The sequence below is a fragment of the Pan troglodytes genome, chromosome 1 (assembly GCF_028858775.2).
Source record: "Pan troglodytes isolate AG18354 chromosome 1, NHGRI_mPanTro3-v2.0_pri, whole genome shotgun sequence".
Taxonomy (NCBI): Eukaryota; Metazoa; Chordata; class Mammalia; order Primates; family Hominidae; genus Pan; species Pan troglodytes.
In genome coordinates this window covers 136,063,664-136,082,979 of record NC_072398.2, presented here as the reverse complement: position 1 = coordinate 136,082,979, position 19,316 = coordinate 136,063,664, and the positions used below count along the sequence as shown (strand labels likewise).

At 41.1% G+C, this 19,316-nt stretch overlaps 1 protein-coding gene across 4 annotated transcripts in view; it reads left to right on the top strand.

The window, feature by feature from the left end:
* Positions 1–19,316, top strand: part of TLCD4 (TLC domain containing 4) — a 113,141-nt gene that overhangs the window by 10,480 nt on the left and 83,345 nt on the right. Inside the window, exon 2 of one of the 4 annotated variants that reach the window (XM_054685135.1) lies at positions 1,080–1,272. The exons of 1 other annotated variant lie outside the window; for it this stretch is intronic. The gene's annotated coding sequence lies outside the window, so the exon portion shown is untranslated. Of the gene's footprint in view, positions 1–1,079; positions 1,390–19,316 lie in introns of all 4 variants that reach the window. 2 more of the 4 variants (XM_054685125.2, XM_054685130.1) reach the window with 2 other exon arrangements.

The window sequence follows — 19,316 nt, the reverse complement described above, 5'->3', positions numbered from 1 at the left end:
AGGGCTTAGCACCTGAGCCAGCGGCTGCGGAGGGTGTACTGGGTCCCCTAGCAGTGCCAGCCCGCCGGCGCTGCTCTTGATTTCTCACCGGGCCTTAGCTGCCTCCCTGCGGGGCAGGGCTTGGGACCTGCAGCCCGCCATGCCTGAGCCTCCTACCTCCTCCGTGGGCTCCTGTGCGGCCTGTGCCTCTCGGATGAGCGCCGCCTCTTGCTCCACGGCGCCTAGTCCTATCGACCACCTAAGGGCTGAGGAGTGCAGGTGCACGGCACAGGACTGGCAGGCAGCTCCACCTGCAGCCTCGGTGCAGGATCTACTAGGTGAAGCCAGCTGGGCTCCTGAGTCTAGTGGAGACGTGGAGAACCTTTATGTCTAGCTCAGAGATTGTAAATAACACCAATTAGCACCCTGTGTCTAGCTCAGGGTCTGTGAATGCACCAATCGACACTCTGTATCTAGCTACTCTGGTGGGGCCTTGGAGAACGCTTATGTCTAGCTCAGGGATTGTAAATACACCAATCAGCACTCTGTATCTAGCTCAAGGTTTGTAAACACACCAGTCAGCACCTTGTGTCTAGCTCAGGGTTTGTGAATGCACCAATCGACACTCTGTATCTGGCTACTCTGGTAAGGCCTTGGAGAACCTTTGTGTGGACACTCTGTATCTAGTTAATCTAGTGGAGAGGTGGAGAACCTTTATGTCTAGCTCAGGGATTGTAAATACACCAATCAGCACCCTGTGTCTAGCTCAAGGTTTGTGAATGCACCAATCGACACTCTGTATCTAGCCACTCTGGTGGGGACTTAGAGAACCTTTGTGTCCACACTCTGTATCTAGCTAATCTAGTAAGGACGTAAAGAACCTTTGTGTCTAGCTCAGGGATTGTAAACGCACCAATCAGCCCCTTGTCAAAACAGACCACTGGGCTCTACCAATCAGCAGGATGTGGGTGAGGCCAGATAAGAGAATAAAAGCAGGCTGCCCGAGCCAGCAGTGGCAACCTGCTCGGGTCCCCTTCCACACTGCGGAAGCTTTGTTCTTTCGCTCTTTGCAATAAATCTTGCTACTGCTCACTCTTTAGGTCTACGCTGCTTTTATGAGCTGTAACACTCACCGCGAAGGTCTGCAGCTTCACTCCTGAAGCCAGCAAGACCACGAACCTACCAGAAGGAAGAAACTCTGAACACATCTGAACATCAGAAGGAACAAACTCCAGACGCGCCACCTTAAGAGCTGTAACACTCACCACGAAGGTCCGCGGCTTCATTCTTCAAGTCAGTAAGACCAAGAACCCACCAATTCCAGACACACTACCTTGGCTCACGGCAACTTCTGTCTCCTGGGTTCAAGTGAGTCTTGTGCCTCAGCCTCCCGAGTAGCTGGGATTACAAGTGAGTGCCACCATGCCCAGCTACTTTTTGTATTTTTAGTAGAGACAGGGTTTCCCCATGTTGGACAGGCTGGTCTTGAACTCCTGACCTCAGGTGATCTGCCCACCTCGGCCTCCCAGAGTGCTGGGATTACGGGTGTGAGTCACCACACTTGACCTTGTACTAAGTTTTTGAAGAAATTCTATTGCTAAAGAAACCATAAATCTGACTTGGAAATGCCAGTCATTGTTCATATCCTAAGGCAGTCGCTAGGAAAACATATTCTCCAACATCCACTTCAATTTTTAACCTGAAGAATAATGCACAAGGAAGAACCTCCCAGAGGGTGAACCCAGGGGCCCAGATGAGGTTAATCAAGGAATTTCTTTCATGGCCAGTGGAGAGATTTCTGCTTGGAAAGAAAACAAACGAACAAGCAATTAAGGACTACTGATTGTATCAGGTTTCCATTCTTTTATTTTTCAAATGGAAGTTTTTATTGTGGTTAATTCTGTTTCTGTTCTAACCTTGCATATTGGGTTGAAAGTGGGGATTGAGTATCTTTCTTTTATGTTATGGGTCATCGGACTGTAAGCAGTCATATCTGGATGTATCAGAGCAGGCTGTACTTCCCCCAGAGGTACTGACCTTGAGCTGGCTGCAGAAAGTAGATAGGACCACAGGTAGAGAGGGAGATTGAGCTGTATGTGAAGAAGAGTCCACTCAGATGTTTGGGTGTCCCAAGGGATTGACTATATCTCTTTGTTAGCCTTCACCTTCATGTAATGCAGTCTTTTTGGGAGTACTGATCTGTTTATTCAGAAACCTATTACCTGCATATTGACAATTCCGAAATTCGTATGTCCAACCAGGATTCTCTTCTATGTTCTAGACACATATATGTTATCCAAATACTGGATACCTTTGCATGAATTTACCACAGGAGAGACTTCAACTATAACATGTCCCAAACTGAAATTATTTCCTTTTACCTTAACCACATATCTCTTCTGTGGTAGATTGCAATAAATAGTCATAATCTTGTCCCATCCCTTTATATATGACCCTGTGCAATGTGACTTTTCTGTTTTTCTCATTAAGAGATGGACTCCAGACCCTTACTTCATTGTGTCCGGGTTGGCCTATGACTTGTTTTGACCAAAAAAACGCATAAAAAATAATGATATGGGAATTTTGAGCCTGGACCTTAAGAAGCCTTGCTCTCAGTCTCTTGGAAAGTTCCTGTCATCATGTGAAGAAACTTGGGCTAAGCACCTCCCTTTTTTCTGATACAAGGTCTCACTCTGTCACCCAGGTTGGAGTGCATTGGTGCCATCATGGCTCACTGCAGCCTCAACCTCTGTGGCTCAAGCAATCCTCCCACCTCAGCCTCCCAAGTAGCTGGGACTAAAAGTGCCTGCCCTCACATCTGGCTAATTACATTTTTTTTTTTTTTTTGGTAGAGATGGAGTCTCACTGTTTCCCAGGCCGGTCTTTAACTTCTGGGCTCAAGTGATCCTCCTACCTTGGCCTCCCAAGGTGTTGGGATTACACCATGCCTGGCTGGCTAGCCTCTTTGAGGATAAGAGTCTACATGGAGAAAGATGCCCAGCTGACATCCAGCACCAACTTGCAAGGCCCAGTGAGATCTCTTGTACCATAATTATTAATAATTTTTAAACGGCAACAACAGAGTGATAAACCCTTCTAAGTGAGTGCTGTATGCCACTGCACAGGTTAAACATCTGTGAACTGGTCTTGATCACCAGAGAGTTTATCTGGACCATCAAGAACCCACCAACCTTCCAGGTGACTGTCACCACATGAATGAGCTCAGGTGAAACCAGCAGAAGAACCTCCCAGCTAAATCCAGCCCAAATACTGACCCACAGAATTGTTAACCCATAAATGATTGTTGTTTTAAGCCACTAAGTTTTGTGATCATATGTTAGGCAGCAATAAATAACTAAAACATACTTACTCCCTTATCGCCTATCCTGGATAATTAAAGCCTGAATAATTTAACTTCACCCACAGTATGAGACCTGAGGAATTCTTCAGGCTTTCTACTTACTTGTGCATCCATGAGTATGAGTTGTGGAGTCAGACTACATGAGTTTAAATTCTAGCTCCTCTTCTAATGTGACCTTGAACACATTATTTGTGCCTGTATTTCTTCATCTGTAAAATGAAGATAACCTTATCTTTCTTACTAGGATCTGTGAAGGTTAAATGACATAACAAATGAACAGCACTTAGCACGGTGGCTATGCTTAATAAATGTCATGATTGCCTTGGATCCAATCATACTGTACCTAAGATTCAGAATGAAACTTGCAGGAGTACTACAGAAGACTGCTGGGGTCACACAGGAGCAGTTTTCAAGGAGGTCAAAAACAGACATGGTCCTAGAGAAACTACAAATTAGTGTAAAGTGACAAACTTGTGCTCTGGAGTCAGACTTTCTACCTTCATATATCAGCTCTGCCACTTGTTCTGTTTCTTGGCACATTACTTAACCTCTTTAGGGTTTTTATTTTTATTTTTATTTTTATTTTTATTTTTGAGACAGAGTTGCTCTGTCTCCCAGGCTGGAGTGCAGTGGCGTGATCTCGGCTCACTGCAACTTCCACCTCCTGGGTTCAAGTGATTCTCCTGCCTCAGCCTCCCAAGTAGCTGGGATTACAGGTGCCTGCCACCAAGCCCAGCTAATCTTTTGTATTTTTAGTAGAGACAGGGTTTCACCGTGTTAGCCAGGATGGTTTCAATCTCCTGACCTTGTGATCCGCCCGCCTCAGCCTCCCAAAGTGCTGGGATTACAGGCGTGAGCCACCGCGCCGGCACCTCTTTAGGTCTTAATTATGTATACTGTAAAATGAGAATAATAAAAAGAAATCCCTCATAGTATTATTGTGAGAATTAAGTAAGGACTAAATGATTAAGTCATGTAGGCTTGCCACATGGAATATTCACACCACATGATATTTGAAAAGTGAGTATTGGTCAGAAAGGCAAACCAAAATTGCTTTAAGAGAAAAATTACAACATATAAAGTACACTGTATACAAGACTGCAAACAAGATATGAGGTAAGCGATCAGGAGCCAAAGGGAAGATAAACAAATTAAGTTTAGAGAGGAAGGCAGATGTGAAACCATTCAAGACTTTAGTCATTGCATCAGAAAGTATCGGAGTTGTGTTTCCTCAATCTCTGCAAGCTACAGCTGCAAAGCAGAAGGTACACTAACAGCAGGCTTTGGATTGTAGGTAACAGTTCAAGCAATCCGAGGTTATTCTCTACCAATTAGCCATTCAAATTTTAAGTAGAGGAGTGACATTTTGAAAGAGTACCTTGACAACAACTGGAGAACAGAAAGAGCAGGACAGAAGGTCCACTGCCTGTTTTTGTAAATAAAGGTTTATTGGAACATAACCTTTGTATTGAACCATTTATGTATTGGCTATTGCTGTTTTCCGGCCTTAGGTGTAGAGATGAGTAACTATGACCATCTGGCCCACAAAGCGTGACCTATTTACTGTATGATTCTTTAAGAAGTTATTTGCTGATCCCAGGGAGACTGTTGCAGTAACCTGGGGTAAGACAAGGGTGGATAGCTTTGCGGAAGGGACAGTAAGAACTTTGGAAAGGCAAACCTATAGATTGTGCCAAAATAGTCAATGTCTCTGAGGAAATCATGACCCAGATATCAGTTGGGATCATCTGTTTTGTTTTTAAACTAGATAATATTGACTCAAGCCCCTATTACACAACTCTTATATTATATAGTGTTTCATGAAGTATCCTGCCAATTTTCCAGACGTGATTTCAGCACTACCTCTGGCCCCTGCTAATGGGTTCAGTTTATGGACTATTTCACTGGACTCTAGGTGTGCTATCTCCTTTCTGCTCCTTTTTGATCTAGCAGTGCAACTCGGCCCCATCCTGTGGTTTCTTCATTTACCTCACCAGCACCTCCCCTCACACCATGTGTGCGTCTTGCAGAGGTATGAGAATTTAGGGGTAGTGGAAAGCCTACTGGAAATTTGGAAGAAATGAGGGGAGTTAAAGAAATACAAGTAACTTAGAATATTACACATTTTAAAAAAGTATTTTAGGCATACCATGAAGTTACTCTGCCATCCCTTTCTTTTCACTCTTTCTCATCTCTTCTGTCTTGTCCCCAACTCCTTCCACATCTCCAAGTTAATTTCTTTTTCTTCCCCTTAAAAATGTTTTTTTTCTTGATACATAATAGATGTACATATTTTCAGGGTACATGTGATAATTTAATACCTTTATATACTTTGTAAATATCAAATCAATGTAATTAGGATATCCATCACCTTAAATATTTGCCTTTATGCTAAAAATTCAAATTATTCTCTTATAGCTATTTTAGAATATACAATAGATTATTGTAAACTGTAGTGACACTACTGATTCCAAATTAATTTCTGATATAGAACAGTCCTTCTTGTTATTCCTATCTCTTATTAACCCAAGTTCTCTAGGCACACCATCTATATATAATGACTCAAGATGTTTTCCTCTGAGAAGAATTCTACTGCCAGCTGTGAGAGAAATGGTTAAACTTCACTCTAGTAGCAGGGTTTCTTGGACCACAGTGAGATACTGGTTTGTATCAAAAAATGTGTAATCCAACTCATCCAGCTGGAGGAGCCAGGAAAAGGAGGTAGTCCAAGATGGGAGTAACGAAGTAGGGAAACCCAGATCACTTCCACAGGAGTAGTGTAAATACCTAAGAGGTGTGTGTGAGGTTGTAAATGAGAGAGGACACCAGGAATCAGGAACAGAGGAAATCAACCAAAGGAACTGTATTGTAGACTCTTGCCCCCTTTTGAAAGGAGATGGTGTCGTAACTTTTATATATGTTCCACTTAATAGAGTATTAGACACACCGTAGGGACACAAGAACTAGTTGATAAACGGAACTCTTAACTTCATGCCAGTCCTGAAATCTAGTTCTCTTTGTGCTCCTGGGGCTTTGCTGTTTTGATATAGATCAATTTACTGCTCCTGAACAAATCAAGCAGCATTAGTTTTATTTCTAAACAACCTAAGCAAAAGAGCATCAGTAAGTGTATTTCATATATTCTTCCTTCAAATAGATGGAAACTAGCTCTCAATATATTTGTATCATAACAACATTAATAACAAAAAACAGTTACCACCATCATTTATTGAATGCTGACTAGATCCGATATACAGTATCAGATCTATATAGCACAATGATCTGTGTACTCTCATTTAGGCCTCATAATAGCCCTTTATTATATTCATTTTACAGATGAGAAGATTCTGGCTCAAAGAGGTTCTCTTTCCTAAAGTCATAATAACTGGTGGTTTTTTTGACTTCAATACTCTTGATCTCAATAACACTAGTCCTCGCTGCCTCATAACTGGTTGCCCTGCCCCATTTCTAAACCTTTGTTCTCCTTATTCTCTTGCTTAAAATCCTTCATTGTTTCCTCATCTCTTCCAGGGCAGAGTCTATGTAATTCGGTGTGGCATAGTTTATTTTTCATAATCCTTGACCACTTTAGTGGCCTTAGCTTCTCCTGCTGTTTCCATAAACGCATATTGAGTTCCAAACATTTGTGGTTCCTGGGGACATGCCCAGCTCCTCTGTGCTTCCGTGGTTTTGCATGTTCTCTCTCATTCTGTGGTATTCTTCCTCCCCATCTGCCTAGGCTTCAAAACCAGAGACCCAAGTTCTGATAAATCTCTTTTTTGAGATCTCCTAATCTCTCTGGATTTTGATTCTCCTGTTAGAAAAATTGAGATGATCTTTCCTCAGTTTGGAAACAGGTTATCTGTAATGAATTGTGGTCTTGCGTCTCAGTGGCTGTATCATCTTGGGAAAGTTGCTAGGCTTCTGTAAGCCTCAGGTTTTTTCTAGAACGGGATAGGCTGGGTGCGGTGGCTCACACCTGTAATCCCAGCACTTTGGGAGGCCGAGGCGGGTGGATCACCTGAGGTCAGGAGTTCAAGACCAGCCTGACCAACATGGAGAAACCCAGTCTCTCTAAATACAAAATTAGCCGGGTGTGGTGGCGCATGCCTGTAATCCCAGCTGCTCGGGAGGCTGAGGCAGGAGAATCACTTGAAGCGGAGGTTGTGGTGAGCCGAGATCGTGCCATTGCACTCCAGCCTGGGCAACAAGAATGAAACTCTGTCTCAAAAAAAAAAAAAAAAAAAAGAACAGGGTAATGATGTTTCTTTAGAATAGTGCCTGACACATAGTAAGTATTATCTTATCATCACTATTTGGTCAGGCACGGTGGCTCACGCCTATAATTCCAGCACTTTGGGAGGGTGAGGCGGGCAAATCACTTGAGTCCAGAAGTTCAAGACCAGCCTGGGCGACATGGTGAAACCCCCTCTCTACTCAGTTAGAAATGAATCATTATTATACGGATCTTGCACAAACTAAATAAGAACAACATGATCTAGGATAATAGTTATTACCACATTGTGCTTCCTTAGTGATTACCTGCTCATCTTTTAAGATTCAGCTCAAATTCACATTTACAATGACTTTCTGTATGCACTCTGTACATTCTACACATGGTTAGTCATTTTGTCAATTGTGCTAAAAAACTCTATTTTTATTTATTATATCACGTGTAGTTATTTGTTTAAGTCCTCATTTCCTCTGCTAGTCTGGACTCCTTGAGGACAGGAACTATTTTATTATTCATCCAAACCTAGCATAAGTAGGTATTTAATATACTTTGATTAATTGATTGCATATATATACATTCATTAATAAACAAGAATGATCCTCAAGGAACTTATAGTTACTACAACAATGATGATGATGACAACAATGATGTAATGTTTATTGAGTATAATTTGCTCTACACTGTCCTAAACTCTTGGTACTCATTAACTCATTCAATTCTCACCAACTCTATTAGGTATTATCCCCATGAAAGTTTTTTTTTTTAATTATAAAATCTTATTATCACTATTTGGTCAGGTACGGTGGCTCACGTCTATAATCCCAGCACTTTGGGAGGCTGAGGCAGGCAAATCACTTGAGTCCAGGAGTTCGAGACCAGCCTGGGCAACTTGGTGAAACCCCCCTCTACTAAAAACACAAAAAATACAAAAATTAGCTGGGCATGGTGGCGCAGGCCGTGGTCCCCACTACTTGGGAGGCTGGGGTGGGAGGATCGCTTGAGCCTAGGAGGTAGAGACCTGGAGAACAGAGTGAGACCCCATCTCAAAAAAAATATGTATATGCATATATATACATATAGAATAAAGAAATTCACAAACGTAAAAAAATCTTATTGTCACTATTTTACAGATAAAATAACAGGCTCAGAGAAGTTAAGTAACACACTCAAAGTCATATAGCTATGAAAAGGTGTACAAAAAATTTATGTTTCAATAGAAAATCCTGCATTGCTGGCTGGGTGCGGTGGCTCACGCCTGTAATCCCAGCACTTTGGGAGGCTGAGGCAGGCAGATCACCTGAGGTCAGGAGTTTGAGACTAGCCTGGCCAACATGGTAAAACCTCGTCTCTACTAAAAATACAAAAATTAGCTGGGCATGATGGTGCATGCCTGTAATCCCAGCTACTCCAGAGGCTAAGGCATGAGAATCACTTGAACCCAGGAGGCAGAGGTTTCAGTGAGCTGAGATTGCGCCACTGCACACCAGCCTGGACAACAAAGTGAGACTCTGTCTCAAAAAATAATAATAATAATAAAAAAGAAAAAGAAAATTCTACATTGTTTAGAGGACACCTTCCAGATCATCTGATTCCTGCCTTTAATTGTCTTTGAGCCATTTTACAACTCAGTATAAATATGTCTTTTTCAGATTTGCTTAAAAACAGGTTGTAACATCTGCCTGGTTCCCTCACTGAGTTAGTTAAATAAAATCTTTGACATTATTTCCTTTTCTATCTGTGTCAGTCATGATTTTAGCTTTTTCTGAAAATTATCTTTTAAGAAAGATATAACTGGAATGCAACCCCAATTCTGACTTCAAGGCCCATTTATGCAACTCAAAGGTCTCCAACTTTTTTTTTTTTTTTTGAGACAGAGTCTTGCTCTTTGCCCAGGCTAGAGTGCAGTGGCGCAATCTCAGCTCACTGCAACCTCTGCCTCCTGGGTTCAAGTGATTCTCCTGCCTCAGCCTCCCAAGTAGCTGGGATTACAGGCGCCCGCCAATGTGCCCGGCTAACTTTTGTATTTTTAGTAGAGATGGCGGTTTCACCATCTTGGCCAGGCTGGTCTTGAACTTCTGACCTTGTGATCCACCCGCCTCAGCCTCCCAAAGTGCTAGGATTATAGGCGTGAGCCACCGTGCCTGGCCTAGGTCTCCAACTTTACTGTACACCTTACTGGGGAGCTTCTTTTTATTTTTGTTTTATTTATTTAGAGAAAGGGTCTTGCTCTGTCACCCACGCTAGAGTACAGTGGCGTGATCATAGTTCACTGCAGTCTGAAACTCACTGCAGTCTCAGCCTCCCAAGTAGCTGGGACTACAGGTGCGTGCCATTGTGCCTGACTAATTAAAGTGTGTGTGTGTGTGTGTGTGTGTGTGTGTGTGTGTATTTTGTAGAGATGGAGTCTTGCTATGTCACTCAGGCTGGTCTCAAACTCCTGACCTTAAGAGATCCTCCCACCTGAGCCTCCCAAGGTGTTGGGAGCCACAGTGCCCAGCCAGGAGCTTCTTTTTAAAGGGCAGAGCTCTGTGTTCTACCTCAAGAAACTCTGATTTACAAGGTTTTTTGTTTGTTTTTGTCTTTTTAACATGACTCCAGTTATTCTGTTGCAGGTGGTCTGAAAAACACTGCTTTGAACAACTCTATGATACTGCTTTCCTGGTAGGAGAAATAAAGTACCTGTACAAAGCAAGATATACATTTGCTTAAACTCTCAAACGAGAAAAGAGGGAGAGAGAAATTCTCAGCCTTAACTAGGAGAGTTTTGACAAGAAAAGATGGGAGGAAAAGACAGTGTGTGTGTTGGGGGCAACATGAGCAAAGGTAGAGATGCAGGAAAATGGAGAATGACTAGTAGTTGGATTTGGTGAGAATGAGTAAAGAGTATGAACAGTAAAAATGGAAATGTAGGTTTGAGCTCAAACGGTGGACATTAACACATTTAGTTAATAGGCAATAAAGAGTAACAGAATGATTTTGATTTGAGGTGAAAAGAAGATAACCAACAGCAGGTCAGAAGAATTCTGAAGAGGCATGAAGTTGCGGAGAGAGACAGACAACTTATGAATGACAAGAAAAGAAAAGATATGAGATCACAAGGATTTGAGGACTCTTCTATAACCAATGAATATTTATTGAGGGTCTATTTTGTGTGAAACGTGGTACTGAGCAATGGGAGAAGATGGAAAGGAAATTATTAACTTGGTATGATGCCAGGGAGACATAAGAGGAAAAGGGTGGTATACAGGTCTAAATTTGGTGAGTGAGAGTAAGGGTAGAGGAAGTAAGTAAATGAAAAATACATAGGGAGTCCGACTGACAGAATTTGCTGTGTACTTGGATAGAGAGAGCTGAGCATGAGGGAGGAGTCTAGGAAAATTGAAGTCTCTAGATTGGGTGATTAGAAGCATGATGACTTCGTGAACTCAGAGAAAGAAGAGTATGGAAAGGAGGAGGGATCATGAGTTATATATTTTATTGCATTTGAAGAACCTGGGAAAACATAGTAGAGTCTTGGGAATATAGGTCTGAAGCTCAAGAATGAGTTTTAGACGGCATACGTGGAATTGATACCAGATACACCTTAGTGGATTGGGGGAACAGGGAGGACAGGGTTAAGCCAAAGCTAAGATGGATTTCAAGGTAGGTAAGAACCTGGAGTGGGCAGAAGTGAACTGAGCAAAAGGTTAATTGCAAAATTTAGAGCTAAGAATCAAAGCAGAAAAGACCGTTATGTTCTCAGGTTCAAGGAATTATCAAAACTTTGAGATGGAAAGCTCAAGGGCTAGGGGAATGCAGCAAGAGCTAATTGAGAAATGAGAGCAAAAGCAGTGGATAAAGTACTATATATGTATATATTTGCAGAACTTCCTTTAGCAAGAGTAGTGTACTTGTTTGGAAGAACTACTTTAAAAAAAAAATTTTTTTTTTGAGACTGAATCTTGCTTCGTTGCCCAGGCTGGAGTGCAATGGCACGATCTTGGCTCACTGCAACCTCCGCCTCCCAGGTTCAAGTGATTCTCCTGCCTCAGCCTCCTGAGTAGCTGAGATTACAGGCATGTGCCACCATGCCCGTCTAATTTTTATATTTTTAGTAGAGACAGGGTTTCACCACGTTGGCTGGGCTGGTTTTGAGCTGCTGACCTCAGGTGATGCACCTGCCTCAGCCACCCAAAGTGCTGGGATTACAGACGTGAGCCACTGAACCTGGCCAGAAGAACTACTTTAGGTAGGCAGTGAAACTCCATTGGATTTAATCAACAGAAGATGTTTCTTCAACTCCTATGTAGGAAAGAAGAGAGATTGGAAGATAGAGCTGGTAGAAGTTCTACTCAACTTCTCAGGAACCCCCTACTCTTATGTTAAGTTGGGGAGAATCATGAAATGTTTAGAGATAATTTCCTGTAGAAACTAGAGGAAGGGCTGAATTCTGGTTCAGAGAGATGAAGGAATAAGAAGGATGTCAGTGAGTTATTTTTATATTGACATTCTTATAGAATGATTGGGCTTTACTGTTGTAATGGTACAAGCCAAAGAAGACTAAAATTATTAAAACCACATCTAAATTATTTAGGAGACATGATTTTGAATTTCAGCTCTGTTTGTTCATCCCATCCCCTACAAATCAATTTGACAAGTGTTGAAATTCGACAGTGGTGTATTTAGCTATTGGTTATGGTTTTTTATTTCCCAAGAATGTCTTGTACGACTAGCAATCAGAATTTACACAATTGTTTTCAAAGTTTCCCATGATACTCTTACAATGTGCATTATTTGTTAAACGAATTAATAATTTGGATTAAGACAAAGTGAACTGAAATCAAGTTCATTTCACCTCTATGTTGATACATTAAGAGGATGACTTTCTCTTTCTGTACTAACAGAACACTGTGTGCCTAAAACAGTGTTTAAAAGCCAAATGCTGATAGATTTTTAAATATCTGGTAGAGGATTTTATCAACAAACCAGAGGGCTTTGTAGGAGCCATAAAAGGGGAGGCAAAGCAGCCCTTTACATCACTTAGCTGTATTTTATTAACTTTAGGTAATTGCTTAGGATAAAGAAGGAGGAGAAACACATCATTCTCTCTAGAATGTAGATTATCAGGTAAGACTCTCCCTCAGCCACAGAACTTTGAGCTTCCTAAGTGAGTTCCTTGACAAGCTGAGAACAATGGGAACACTTAGATAGCACCCACCTTGCAGGGTGCAATGTAAGTTGCAAAGGTGTACAGATGCTCCTTTACTTAGGGTGGTGTTGTGTACTGACAAACCCATCATAAATGGAAAATACACTAAGTCAAAAATGCGTTTAACGGGCCAGGCGCGGTGGCTCACGCCTGTAATCCCAGCACTTTGGGAGGCCGAGGCGGGCGGATCAGGAGGTCAGGAGATCGAGACCCTGCTGGCTAACACAATGAAACCCCATCTCTACTAAAAATACAAAAAAATTAGCTGGGCGAGGTGGCGGGTGCCTGTAGTCCCAGCTACTCGGGAGGCTGAGGCAGACGAGTGGCATGAACTCCGGGGGGCGGAGCCTGCAGTGAGCTGAGATCGCGCCACTGCACTCCAGCCTGGGGGACAGCGAGACTCCGTCTCAAAAAAAAAAAAAAAAAAAAAAAAAAGCGTTTAACATGCCTAATCTACTGAACATCATAGCTTAGCCCAGCCTACTTTAAACATGCTCAGAACATTTTTAGCATGGCTCACACCAGAAATCCCAGCACTTTGGGAAGCTGAGGTGGGTGAATTGCTTGAGCTCAGAAGTTCAAGACCAGCCTGGCCAACATGGCGAAACCCCATCTCTACAAAAAATTAGCTGGGCATGGTGGGGTGCACGTGTAGTCATAGCTACTTGGGAGGTTGAGGCAGGCGTGGATTGATTGATCCCAGATAGTCAAGGCTGCCGTGCGCCCTGATCACACCACTGCACTCCAGCCTGGGTGGCAGAGTGAGACTCTGACTCAATAACAATAAACAAAAATAATACTTTCAGTACAGTATTCAATAAATTATACAAGATATTCAGTACTTTATTATAAAATAGGCTTTGTGTTAGATGATTTCGCCTAGCATCAGGAGAGAGTATAATTGTACCACATATCACCAGCCTGGGAAAAGATCAACTTGACAATGCAATGAAACGCATTCAGTAGAAGAATCTTGAAGGAATGCATTTCACTGCATTGTAAAGTCGAAAAATGTTAAGCTGGACTATTTTAAGTCAGGGACTATCTGCATAAGACAGATTTATTGAAAATAAATTCCCTGAAATATCCTTTTCCCTGAAACTAGATTGTCTTCAGGTAATTGATAATCCAGGTGTATTCAGTGATTTCACTCTCAGAACAGTTGTGAGACTTAGAATTGTACTTTGGACTTTAATGTACCATAATCTTGCCTCCTCCATGGGTGGTGGGTTTTGATAATTAGGCACTTGTCCAGAAAAGCTGGATTTTGGATGAATATATTACTTCATTTGTTTCTAAATTCAGAAAATATTTATTTATTTTTATTGGTGGCAGCAATAGAGACTAATTAGAAAGGATGAGTGCATGGCCGGGCGCGGTGGCTCACGCCTGTAATCCCAGCACTTTGGGAGGCCTAGGCGGGCGGATCACGAGGCCAGGAGATCGAGACCATCCTGGCTAACACGGTGAAACCCTGTCTCTACTAAAAATACAAAAAATTAGCCAGACGTGGTGGCGGGTGCCTGTAGTCCCAGCTACTCGCGAGGCTGAGACAGGAGAATGGCGTGAACCCGCGAGGCGGAGTTTGCAGTGAGCCGAGATTGCACCACTGCACTCCAGCCTGGGTGACAGAGCGAGACTCCGTCTCAAAAAAAAAAAAAAAAAAAAAAAAAAAAAAAAAAAAAAAAGAAAAGAAAAGAAAAAAGAAAGGACGAGTGCAGAAAGAAGACTACTGCAAAAAGGACTAGTTTGGAGGCAGTTGTTCTAATGCAGACACTGAATGCTTCTGTGGGACGAGGAGGAAGTCAATGATGACCCCCAGGTCTTCCTGATGGCTTAGTGGATCCTGTAGCCATAGCCATATGGAGAGATAGAGAATCACTGTAGATAATATTCCATTTAAGAACTTGTTATTGAGAAAGGCTCAAATTCTGAAGACCTCAATTTCTATCTATACATGTTAAGAGGTAAAGTGAGTTTCTTACCTGTAACAAAAGAAACAATTTCAATGCTAAAAAATCCCGACATTTACTTCAACTTCATTTCAATTTGATATGTTTGTGAAATTATCTTGTATTTTCTACTTACCACAGAGAATTTTAAAATCTGAGACTTTAAACATAATTTTCCTTATTGAAAATAAATCCCCGTAAAATATCCTTTCCCCTAAAACTAGATTGTTTTCTTTTTAAAATAAAAAAAGGGCCAGGTGTGGTGGCTCGCGCCTGTAATCCTACCACTTTGGCAGGCCGAGGCGGGTGGATTGCTTGAGCTCAGGAGTCCGAGACCAGCCTGGGCGACATGGTGAAATTTTGTCTCTACCAAAAATTGGCTGGGCGTAGTAGTGTATGCCTGTGGTCCAAGCTACTCGGGAGGCTGAGGTGGGAGGATTGCTTGAACGTGGGATGTGGAAGTTGCAGGGAGCCGAGATGGCACCACTACACGCCAACCTCAGTGACAGAGTGTGACCCATCTCAAAACAAACAGACAAAACAACAACAACAAAACCAAATAAAAAATTCTTAATATATTGCAAAGTATAACAAAAATATTTTGAAAAGGGATGGCAATGGGTAATTTCCAAAACCGTTACTTGCTGGAGGACAAAAAATGCTTTTTAATTAAAATGCACAGCATGCAGGTCAAGATTAAGTGGGAGATCTGAATGCAGCATATGCGTTTTCCATAAAAATAATAACTGTCATTTTCGATGCTTCTGACTTCTCATATAGAATGTCTAAAACAGGAACTTCGGTTAGTGATACACATGATTCATATGTATGGGTTGAGCTGCTTATAGTAACACCATTGCAGGAATGATAGTTGTAATAACATGAGGTAAATTTTATTGGGAGATAAGAAATTTGTAAGGGAGATAATATGTTTGCATATTTAACAACATTCATAAAAATAGTTCTTTTAGGCCGGCCGCGGTGGCTCACGCCTGTAATCCCAGCACTTTGGGTGGCCAAGGCATGCGGATCATGAGGTCAGGAGATCGAGACCATCCTGGCTAACACGGTGAAACCCTGTCTCTACTAAAAATACAAAAAATTAGCCGGGCGTGGTGGTGGGCGCCTGTAGTCCCACCTACTTGGGAGGCTGAGGCAGGAGAATGGCGTGAACCCAGGAGGCGGAGCTTGCAGTGAGCCAAGATTGCGCCACTGCACTTCAGCCTGGGCGACAAAGCGAGACTCTGTCTTAAACAAACAAACAAAAAAAATTTGCTCTTTTAATTTTTAATTATTTTTAGGGTAGTTTTTTGTCTCTATGAAGTGGTTGGTTTATATCACTACAAAAATATGATTCTTTTGGAATTGAATATTTTAGCAGGGGATGGCAGTAGAGCAGGGGCTCTTTATACTAAGGAATATTTCTAAACTCTAAAGTTGTATTTAGCTATAAGGTCTATGAAAACCACTTATGAATAGTTTATCAACTTTATTTTTAAAAATCGTACATAGGAACAGGATAGGGAACATGTTAGTTCTGATTTTAATCATATTGATGTATGGGTTCTTCATGTTTCAAAACAGTAAGCAGGAATTTTTATATGCTGATAAACAGTGATACTCTAGTATTATCCAAGCAACGTCTGTTAACAAGGCATTTTAGATCTAGAATTAAACAAAAAAAGATATAGCTTTGTAAATTTCCCTCTTTTTCAAAAATGATGGTGGGGAGACCAATCTGAAGAGGCTGTCGTGAGAGATGAATGCTCCTAAGTCAGAGAGTAGTGAGGAAGTAGAATAACAATATGTTTATGGGATGAGGTTGGTTGGTTTTAATTTGCATATAGTTTTACAAATGAAGACCATTTACAATGTGTAAAGGTCCTTTATTTTTCTTTTTCTGTGATATCTGTTCATGTTTTCTAATTTTCTCTCGAGTGTCTGGTCTTTTTCTTCTTTGATATATAAGCTTCTTATATATTTATCTGTGATTTGAATATCAGATATTTTTTCCAGTTTGTAATTTGTGTCTCATCCTTGCTTATGCTATTATTGTTATTTTTGCCAGGTAGTAGTTTCTGATTTTTTAATTAGTTAGATTTATTAATCTTTTATGGCTTTTAGATTTTGAGTCACAGTTAGGCCTTCCCATTCCTTTTTACGAATTCCAAGGTAAGGAGAGACTTCATCCATATTTTCATGGAATGCATTTTTTTGTTTTTGTTTCTGTTTTGCTCTGTCATCCAGGTGGGAGTGCAGTGGTGCAATCATGGCTCACTCTGGTTTTGACCTTCTGGGCTCAGCCATTCTCCCACCTCATTTTTTGATTTTTTCTAGAGAGGAGGTCTCACTATGTTGCCCAGGCTGGTATCAAACTCCTGGGCTTAAGCAATCCTCCCATCTTGGCCTCCCAAAATGCTGGCATTATAGGTGTGAGCCACCATCCCTGGCCTTTGTAATACATTTGTATATTCGTATTTTGCATTTAAGTCTTTGGCCCATTTGGAATATTTACTAGCATACAGAATGAGACATAGATTTAACTTTATTTTTTCCAGGTGCTATCCATTTATTCAAGTGTCCATCTTACCCCACTGACTTGAGATGCTGCTTATTTGGGTCTATTTCTGGGCTTTCTATTTAATTCCATTAGCCTATCTATTCCATTGGAAATCCCAAAGTATTAATTATTGAGATTCTATAGTATTTTTTAATATACAGAAGGTTATTCCTTCCTCACTGATCTTTTAAAAATTGTTCTTCTGGTAAACTTGTTTGTTTATTTTCCCATGTGGACTTTGGAATCATTTTGTCCTATTCCAGAAAATTGCCAATTAGTGTTTTCATTGATATTGTAATACATTTAAAAATTAGGGGCACATGCAGTGGCTCACACCTGTAATCCCAGGACTTTGAGAGGCTGAGGTGGGCAGATAGATTGAGCTTAGGAGTTTGAGACCAGCCTGGGCAAGAAGGCAAAACCCCGTCTCTGCAAAAAATACAAAAATTAGCCAGGCCTGGTGGGTGTGCCTACAGTCCCAGCTATCCAGGAGGCTGAGGTGGGAAGACTGTTTGGGCCCAGGAGGTTGATGCTACAGGGAGGGAGATCTCATTTGAGCCAAAATTGTGTCACTGCCCTCCAGCCTGGGCGACAGAGTGAGACCCTGCCTTTAAATAAATAAATAAATAAATAAAATTAAAACTTAGAGAGCATTTACATACATTGACTTTTTCTCTCCAAAAAACCTGGTCTGATTTTCATTTGTTCAAGTCTACTCTTGTGTCCTGCAGGAGTGTTTTAATGTTTTTCTCATGTAAGTTTTGCATTTTTTTTTTTTTTGAGATGGAATCTTGCTCTGTCGCCCAGGCTGGAGTTCAGTGGTATGATCTCTGCTTACTGCAACCTCCGCCTCCTGGGTTCAAGGGATTCTCCCACCTCAGTCTCCCAAGTAGGTGGGACTACAGGCGTGTGCAACCATACCTGGCTAATTTTTTGTATTTTTAGTAGAGACGGGGTTTCACCATGTTGGCCAGGCTGGTCTTGAACTCCTGATCTCAAGTGATTCACCTGCCTCAGCCTCCCAAAGTGTTGGTATTACAAGCGTGAGTCACCATGCCCAGCCAGTTTTGCATATTTTTTGTTAATTACCCCTACACACTTTTTGTTGCGATTATGTAGGTCTTTTTCTTCTTTTATTTTGTAAGAGTATTGTTTATCTGTGTGTTTGTACTACATACACATAATGTGTGTATGCATATATATATATATATATATATATATATATAGACACACACAAACAATTTTGGTAAATTAATTTTTTTCCTGCTCCCACACTTAAATTTTTTATTGTTTATATATTTTTTAGTTGATATTTTGGGTATACATATACACGTACATGTGAGGATATACATATGTATACCAAAAACATCAACTGAAAAAATGTATATTTAAAAAATATATATATTTCACTTGATTTATAGGTATAAAATCATATAATATAGAAATGACAGTTTTACACTTTTTTTGCCAATAGTTATATCTTTACTTTCTGTCTTTCCTCTAGTTCCTTTGACTGATACTTTCAGCCCCACATTAATTAGTAGGGGAAGAACGAGCAACCCTTTTGTCCTGTTGACCTGAGCAGGAATCCTCCAAATTTCCCTATTAAATTTGAAGCTGGGTTTGAATTTTAAAATTAATTTTTAGTCAGACATTACTACTTTGCTTTATGTGAGAAATGGAAATTTTCATCCAACAACAAGATCCCTAAATGTCCAACAATAAGGGATTGGTTAAATACATTATGTTAAATTCATTGAATGTAACAGAGCACTTACAAAATATGTAAGCTTTTTGTCATTGAAATAAAACCGAAAGTATATGCAAGTATGCATGGAAAAATATCGAGGAGGACATTCAATAAATGGATCTAGGCCAGGTGCGGTGGCTCACGCCTGTAATCCCAGCACTTTGGGAGGCCAAGATGGGCAGATTACTTGAGTCCAGGAGTTCAAGACCAACCTGCACAACATGGCAACACTCTGTCTCTACAAAAAATTTTAAAAAGTAGCCAGGTGTGGTGGTGCATGCCTGTAGTGCAT